The sequence below is a fragment of the Podarcis filfolensis genome (genome assembly GCF_964270895.1).
Source record: "Podarcis filfolensis genome assembly, chromosome: 4".
Classification (NCBI taxonomy): domain Eukaryota; kingdom Metazoa; phylum Chordata; class Lepidosauria; order Squamata; family Lacertidae; genus Podarcis; species Podarcis filfolensis.
The window spans coordinates 8591856-8600449 of record NC_139607.1 but is presented as its reverse complement, the minus strand read 5'-3'; the positions used below and the strand labels follow the sequence as shown (position 1 = coordinate 8600449).

Here is an 8594-nt window from a genome sequence, read left to right as displayed (position 1 = left end):
CAGCGCCTCATAACAGGGCATTCTGGAGAAAACAAAATGGTGGGTGCTCTAATTGGCTTCTCCTCAGAAGAATTTCACCTCGCCCCTGAAATATACCTGAACTAAAGAGTTAAATGGTTGAAGAATAGTCCTTATCCATTCAATTAAGACCTAATAATTAATGTGTTATGATAGGAAGGGGTGTATGGCTGCAGTCCTCAGCAATCTTACTAGAGAATAAGATCCATTGAAGACCAGTGGAATTACATTTAAGCAAGCATGAATGTAAGAAAGGCATGGATGCAGCCAAAGGGGGTCAGGGGGCAAGTGCCTGGTCCATATTGCGGAATTCCCTCCCAAGAGAAGTTGGATCAGCTCCCTCCTTTTTATCTTTTTATCTATTCATACAGGCCTTGAAAACTAGAGGCAGACAATGTTGACCTCTAGGCTGTTCTCCAGGTAATTGGTATTTCAATGCTGATCCTAAATGGATTTTGTTTTATTTTGACTGTCGTTTTAAGTAGCTTGTTTTTATTACTTTGTATTTTATAATGATGTTTTTAACAAGTTGTAAGCAGCCTTGAGTCCCAGCTTGGGAGAAAAGCTGGATTTAAATGCATTAAATAAATAAACATATAAGTTACAGACAATTCAATTCTTCAAGGATACAGCTTAAAAGTATGGATGCTTTAGCTGAAATTCCCGCGTTGTGAGGGGTTGGGCAAGAAGTCCCTTGGTGTCCCTTACAACTCTACAATTCCTTGATTCATTATATTATTAGCTAAGCCATTTCAGGTCACTATTCAAGGTCTATATCAAGGAGATAATCTTGGGCGCCCCTCTCTCCTCGTATTCACAACATCCCTTCCACATGTTCTGTTACACACTTTTCCATTTCAGTGCCATGCTGCGTTGCTAACCAACAAAAGTTCAAATGCACGTTTTTAAAACCCACCAAACACAATAAAAACTCTAGCAATGAACGACAAAAAATAAAAGCTGTGGGGCAGCAAAGAGCATAGTAGTTTCAAACTAATTGCCTCTATCCCACCTCAAAAGCCCTAACTAGGGCCAGGGCCTTTTCAGCACTGGCCCCGACTTGGTGGAACTCTCTGTCACAAGAGACTAGGGCCCTGTGGGACTTGACATCTTTCCGCAGGGTCTGCAAGACAGAGCTGCTCCACCTGGCCTTTGGTTTGGACTCAGTCTGACCCTTATGTTTCCCTCCCCTTATGGTCTTGATTTATCGGCTACTTTTAAAATGAGGCTGCATTTTAAATTGCATTTTAACCTGTATTTTAAATTGTTTTTTTCTCTCTTTTTTTCTCTCCCCCCCCATTATGTTTTTACTGTGATTTTATTGGCGTTAGCAGCCCTGAGCCCGGCTCTGGCCAGGGAGGGCAGGGTATAAACAAATTATTATTATTATTATTATTATTATTATTATTATTAATTATATCAAACAATTTTGCACAATAATAGAAGGCCAGGAGAGCAGAGGCTAAATGAGCATCCAAGGGAAGATTATTCCAAATCCTGGATGCAGTGGCCAAGTTTATTCACCTGCTTAACGGTGGGGGGGGGGACCCATAGCTTGGCATCACCCTAAGGCCCAAGAACCCAGGTAGGTTTGTATGAGAGACATCTTGCTGCTATGTAAGAAAATGACAAGATGGTACCCCCCCATTCCAAATGCAGAGGCCCACACACAACTCTGTCCTCCAGCCCAGAAGGCCTTCCACTGCTGCCTCCCCCATCCACACAACAGGCATCAGTAACTTGAGGCTGCCTCAATCTGCCTAATGGAAAGGCAGGAGCAAGGAAGTGTGTGATTTTATTTTTTATTTTTAAAAAAAAATAACGGCACAGAAGAAAAAGCTCAAACTCTCTGCCCTTATGTGCCATGATCCCAAATTTGATCAGTGCCAAATTTGATCAGGGATGGTTGATTATAGACACAGCACTTCCAAAAATTAATAATAATAATAATAATAATAATTAGAATTAGAATTAGAATATTTTATTTATACCCTGCCCTTCCCAGTTCAGAAAACTGGGCTCAGGGCGGCTAACAACAAATTTAAAATACTTAATTGATGCAACAAAAAACAGCATAAAATACAGTATAAAACGTGACTAACAATAAATTCAGAATTCAAAAATCAATTTAGGGGGAAAATCCACCCAATAAACCTTAGATGATCACCAGGGCTAGCTGGCTAAATTAGTCCTATTTGGGCCAGCGAAGAGACCAGGGGAGAATTAGCTGTGGGATCCCAGAGCAGGTAATCTTCATAAAAAGGGGAGGAGGAGGGAAGGAAGGGGAATAAAAAATCAGGCTAAGTTCAAATTGAAAGTCAGGCGGAATAGTCTTACAGGCCCTGCGGAAAGAAGTTAAATCCCGCAGGGCCCTAGGCTCATGGGACAGAGCATTCCACCAGGTCGGAGCCATCACTGAGAAGGCCCTGGCCCTGGTGGAGGATAATCTGACTTCCTTAGGGCCTGGGACCTCTAAACTATGATTATTCATGGACCTTAAGGTCTTCTGCGGGGCAGACCAGGAGAGGATGCTCTGCATTCTTCAGAAGAGCCTAGCGATAAAAAAAAGAGGTTCCTTCTGAGCATCAGAGGTGACTACAGCAGCAACTGACCCCACAATCGGACCTAACAATGATTTCAGTGGTTCTACTGACTTAGTTAAACACCACCCAAGGGTTTTAACAGACACATGGGCTTCCCATAGGCATCTGGTTGACCACTATGAGAATTGGATTCTGGAGTATATGAGCCACTAGCCTGATCCCACAGTCTCTACTTATGTTCTTACACGTAGTTTGAGCCTACGATATCATTACATGCTCTCCATTTCTTGAGTTGGGACAATTATCACGGGCACTGCTTCCTTAAGCTTGGGTCACTCTGGAAGGAAACGTCCCTGGAGATGTGTGCCATTTTTGTCATATTTGGATTAATTCATAAATATACAAGTTGAGCATAGATCAGGGGTCAGCAAACATTTTCAGCTGAGGGCTGGTCTACTGTCCCTCAGACCTTGGGGGGGCAGGAGTCTATTTTGAGGGGAGGGAAATGAACGAATTCCTATGCCCCACAAATAACCCAGAGATGCATTTTAAATAAAAGGACACATTCTACTCCGAGCACAATTCAAAGTATTGGTGCTGACCTTTAAAGCCCTAAACAGCCTCGGTCCTGTATATCTGAAGGAGCGTCTCCACCCACATCGTTCTACCCGGACGCTGAGGTCCAGCACCAAGGACCTTCTAGCGGTTCCCTCACTGCGATAAGCCAAGTTACAGGAAACCAGGCAGAGGACCTTCTCGGTAGTGGCGCCCTCCCTGTGGAACGCCCTCCCACCAGATGTCAAAGAGAACAACAACTACCAGACTTTTAGAAGACATCTGAAGGCAGCCCTGTTTAGGGAAGCTTTTAATGTTTGATGTATTACAGTATTTAATTTTTTTTTTTGGAAGCCGCCCAGAGTGGCTGGGGAAGCCCAGCCAGATGGGCGAGGTATAAATAATATATTATTATTATTATTATTATTATTATTATTATTATTATTATTATTAAAACACACTGATTCCCGGACCATCTGCGGGCCGGATTGAGAAGGTGATTGGGCTGGATCCGGCCACCGAGTCTTAGCTTGCCTACCCATGGCATAGATGTAAGCAGACAGCACAGCACTCCTAGATCTGCTGCCCAGCACCACACCCCTTCGTCCACAGATGCCTTCATCCTTTTAGCGCAAAGCTCTGTTCTCTGTCCCTGTTTTACTTAAAACTGCAGCTTATTTGTTCTTTTACACAAAAGCAGATTTAGATTTCACTACCCAACCTTTAGGGGAAAGGAGATCTCACCCCTGAAAGAAAGAATCAAGCACCCATCTGAGCAATTATCTAAAAATCTCCTCAACAGCACCAAAAGGTAGAGCCAAGACACAGAATAGCTGTTTGAAAAGGTAAGCATTGTTATTTGGAGAGGAAAAAAGTGCACATACCAAGTTCTGTGCTGAAACATTAGAAGTCCTCCCATCATAACCTCTGCTCATTACAGATGCAGACAATGTGCCAAGAACAACTTTGGGAGGTTGCATTTTTCCCCCTCCTGATACCATAACAAGTGTGGAAAGGAGTGTGGGTTTTCTTCCCCCCCATAAAAATTACTGGTTTAAAAACAGGTTTTGATTTAATATTTGAAGATAGAGTTAACCTCCTGCTGTGCTTTAAGCATTTGAAAACCCGCTGCAAAGTGGCATTTCAAAGGCAGTCTTATATTGAATTCCGTTTGCAATATTCATATCTAATTGTTGTATGGCCCGTTGTTCTATTAATAAGTGCCAGAATAACAATGCCATTTGTGTGTGCGTGCACTTTCGTTTGTTTTTAGACTTTTTAAAAGGACATTGTAGCCGCAAAGACTTTCTTCAAAGGAAGGGGCGAAAATTACATCGGCAGCTGATAAACTCCGACAGCTTTCAAGAAATCCCTGTGTATATCATTACTATGGGCACAATTAATCCGAGTGTTACTCTGCGAAGACATTCCAAGTGTAAATATGTTCTCATTTTAAGATTGTCTGGTTAGGTTTTCCAATTCCTGGCTTTATATGGGGAAGAACATTGGCTTTTGAATAGGAAAATAAAATACGTTTTCTTTCTAACAATCTTCAGGGTTCTGTCTCCACACACACACACACACCCGCGCAACTGTCTCTCCGCTCCAGCAGAGGTAATGCAATGAAGTATTTCATATGACTTCAGCTCTGTTGTTGAATGATTTAAAACCATTCTCCCATTGTAACTCTCCTGTTCTGCATTTTTATGTTTAGTGATTGTGTTTAGCAATATTGCTGAAAATATCTGGAGAGCAATCATATGGAAAAGATACTGGCTACTTTCTTTTGTTGGATTGCTTTTATCTGGCATAAAACTATTAGGCATACAGTCATTATGAATCATTAATAGCATGACAGCAAAGTTGACTGCAGTGGGAAATATCAAGTCAGTTTTATTATTCATTAATATATTCCAGAAGGAGCTAACTTTCCAGAGAAAGAACAGACATCCGAATTATAATATTTCATCCTTATGAATGTGAAAGTGTAGTTATGTTTTATCAGCATTTTTGTTGTTATTGTTGTTGGGCAAACTTTTATTGAATTATGTTGTTCCTAGATACTGACTTCTGTATATTTGCTGATTAGGTTCACCCTATTGAATAGATCCTTCATTCATTTTTGCAGATTTGCTGGCAGAATGGTCAAACAAATGCTACTTGAAAGTGGGTTTCACTTGTGGTGATCTTTCTAGAGTTTCTTCACGCCTCAGTTCTGAACTTGTCCTCAACAAAGGCATGAAACCCCAAAGCTGATTGAGATTATTGTTATATACCTTCAACTGCCACTTTCCTTATCAATACATTGCCTATTGATGTCACTGTTACTGTGTTCTAGATGCAGATGTTCATGAGCTGGTGTGTTCTTTTTTTTTTAAGAATGGCTGCCATGTGTAAACAAAATGGCAGCATCCATTGAGGAGCAGGAAATGGAGGTCCTGACCCATGTACCAATGTGCTTTTCTTCCAACTACACATGTTGATCTTGTCACATCCTACCTTCTCAGCTTCATACATGGTCCGTTTAGCAGAGTGGCTGTAACTTTGGGCTGGAAAGGCATCAGGTGGTTGGTTTCCATCTATTGTGTCAACTTATTGCTGTTCTTTCCTGGCTGGGCTTTCAGTGGTGCTGAAGAAAACAGAGGATCTACATTTGGGAGGGGAGTTTTGTGTCGTCTCCTTCCTGATTCCCTCTTTCTTCTTCCTGTTACCACCCCCTCAGAGCCATCTGGATCACTAAGACTGGATATTGACTGCCATAACTGCAGAGGGTGAGGTTTGTCAGTCACAATGAGCTGGAAACATGTGGTACTAGAAAAAGATTGGGGACTCTGTGCCCCTATTGATAGGTAGTGGAATTTGGGGACAAGGGAGGATGATACTTTGCCACAGTACACGTGACTTCTCATAAACAAACCAAAGCCCATCACTCCAAGTGCTACAATTCAGTGGTGGTCAAAGTGACTAGAAAGCAGAGGTGGGAAATGGGATTTGTCTGGCAAACTGGATCCTTATCTTTCCTACCCACCATGGGCCAATTTGAGAGGTACGTGGGGCTGCCCATGTGCCAGTCACCTGACACCACAATGGCATCAGGTGACCTGTTTTGGCTGTGCAGTTTGAAGCCAAACTGTGAGGGCAAGGGCACTGTGTTTTGTGTGCCACAACAATCAGGTGGTAGTTTCGTACGTGCAAAGTGGGTCACGCAGCACCATGCAATCGCTGGCGATCAGCTGGTGGTTGACTCTTGAAAAGCACAGTGCACAGAGCTTTGCAGATGCTGCCAGTCAGTTGGTCAACCATCATCAGAAGTGCAGCAGGTGTCAGTGCAGAAGAAGACATTCTTTCTGGCTGTCCCCAAACTGTGAAATTCCCTCCCCAGAGATGCACCTAGCATCCTCATTATGTCACCTGAGATAGACCAATAGATCGATCAATATATAGTCCCATCCTATTTCCTTGACTGTAATTTGTTTTAACTAGGACTTTGTGCTGAAGGGTAGGTAAGAAATCTTAATCAGAATAAATTAAATAAACAAAAATAGGAAGGAAATGCAAGCCAACATATAGAAGGAAAGGGAGAGTGGTTTTTCAGAAACACATACTTCAGCTTGGTTTCAGACTTAATTGTAACTGAGCATAGGGACTTGTGGGGTTGAGCCAAAGGCCTTGGGGAGAAGGTGGGGCTTGAGGAAGGATTTGAAAGAAGTAAGAGAAGTGGGACAGTGAGTGAGAAAGGGTGATATCTTGAGAAAGCAGGAAACTGTTGAATGGCTGTTGTTGGTGAAGCTGAACTAGAGAAGGGTACAAACAGGCATGTATTTGGAGTATAAGAGTAGAGAGAAAAGGAAGGCAAGGGATGGAGAGTTTTGAAGACACAGACGAGGATCATGGGCACAATCTGGGAGCAGAGAGTTAGGCTAATGATGACAGTGATAAGACTAATAATAATATTAATACTGAGAAAGCTTTAGTGGATATTGCCTCATCAGGTCAAATTTAAAAGCTAAAAAGTTTTATTTTTGACTCACAACAAGTGACAATAACTATCAAAAATACGTAACAAAAATGCAGATTCAGACACTTGCAGAAAATGCAAAGGTTAATTGAGAAAAAAATAGAATATGAAACAGCTGGCTATCCTGTCTTGTGCCACCAACACACAATATCTTTCCAGACACAATCAGGTAGCAAGCATCATTCTTCACAGCACTTGAGTATCCAGTACCAATTAATCAGTTCAGAGCTATCCCTTATTACAAATAAGGCCCCAGCCCAGTTCTTGAGATTAATGGTTCCATCTTGTACTGGGACAAACTTATTATAATAGATAAAGTAGATAGAATGAATTAGAACAGATAAAACAGCAGACAAGACATATTTCTGGTGAAGAAGAAAGCTAAAGCAGCTAGTATAATAGATGATGCAGATTGTAATAGTTCTCATATATATTACATGGGGGTGTACATGAGAAACAAACAAATAAATGCCAAATTCTAACACTTGGAAATAAGGCAAGTCTGGAAACCTAAGATGATCTATAGGATCATCTAGTTTACAGATAATGCTAAGTCATGGCTTAAAAATGAAACCATGACTTAACATCTTAACTAAGATTTGTTTTTGTTTTTGCCAACAGACCATGATCTGAAGCCATGGTTAATTGCTGGCCCCTGATACAACTTGTTTATGTAGCACACACAGTATTACATCTAAATACAGCTAATGACTATAACTTTATTAGCTGAGATTCCTGTATTACAGAGGGTTGGACTAGATGGCTCTTGTGTCCCTTCGGACTCTACAATTCTATGATTCTATGACTCCCTATGTTTTCTTATTCGTTCATATCCCTCTCTTTTCTGTGCCACTCATCACCATTCTGTTGTTGGACCCCATTAATCAGACAACTTAGATTTAAGTTGGTTTGAACTCAAATGGCTCAAATCCATGAACTATGGGCTGGATTAATTGCGTGGTGAGTTAGTTTTCACCCCTTCATGGATCACTGCCTTGCCATGGCAAAGGAGCTTGAATAACTCAGAGAAGCTATGAGCTATGCCATGCAGGGCCACCCAAGATGGACAGGTCATAGTGGAGAGTTTTGACCAAACGTGATCCACCTGGAGCAGGAACCGGCAAGCCATTCCAGTATCCCTGACAAGAAAACTCCATGGACAAAGACAACAAGCATAAAAAAGTTATGACGCTGGAAGATGAGCCCTCAGGTCAGAAGGCGTCCAACATGCTACTGAGGAAGAGCAGAGGACAAGTACAAGTAGATTCAGAGCTGATGAAGCGGCTGGGCCAAAGCTGAAAGGTTGCTCAGTTGCAGATATGCCTGGAAGTGAAAGGAAAGTCCAATGCTGTAAAGAAAATATTGCATAGGAACCTGGAATGTAAAAACCATGAACCTTGGTAAGTTGGATGTGGTCAAAAGTGAGATGGCAAGAAGAATTGATGCTTTTGAATTATGGT

General features: G+C 41.7%; 1 long non-coding RNA gene across 1 annotated transcript; it reads left to right on the top strand.

Annotated features, from left to right (window-relative positions):
- Positions 1–1972: 1972 nt before the first annotated feature.
- Positions 1973–4154, top strand: LOC310761313. The gene is made up of 2 exons (XR_014547370.1): positions 1973–2984; positions 3680–4154. It is a non-coding gene; the product is annotated as an uncharacterized lncRNA (long non-coding RNA).
- The last annotated feature ends 4440 nt before the right edge of the window (positions 4155–8594 follow it).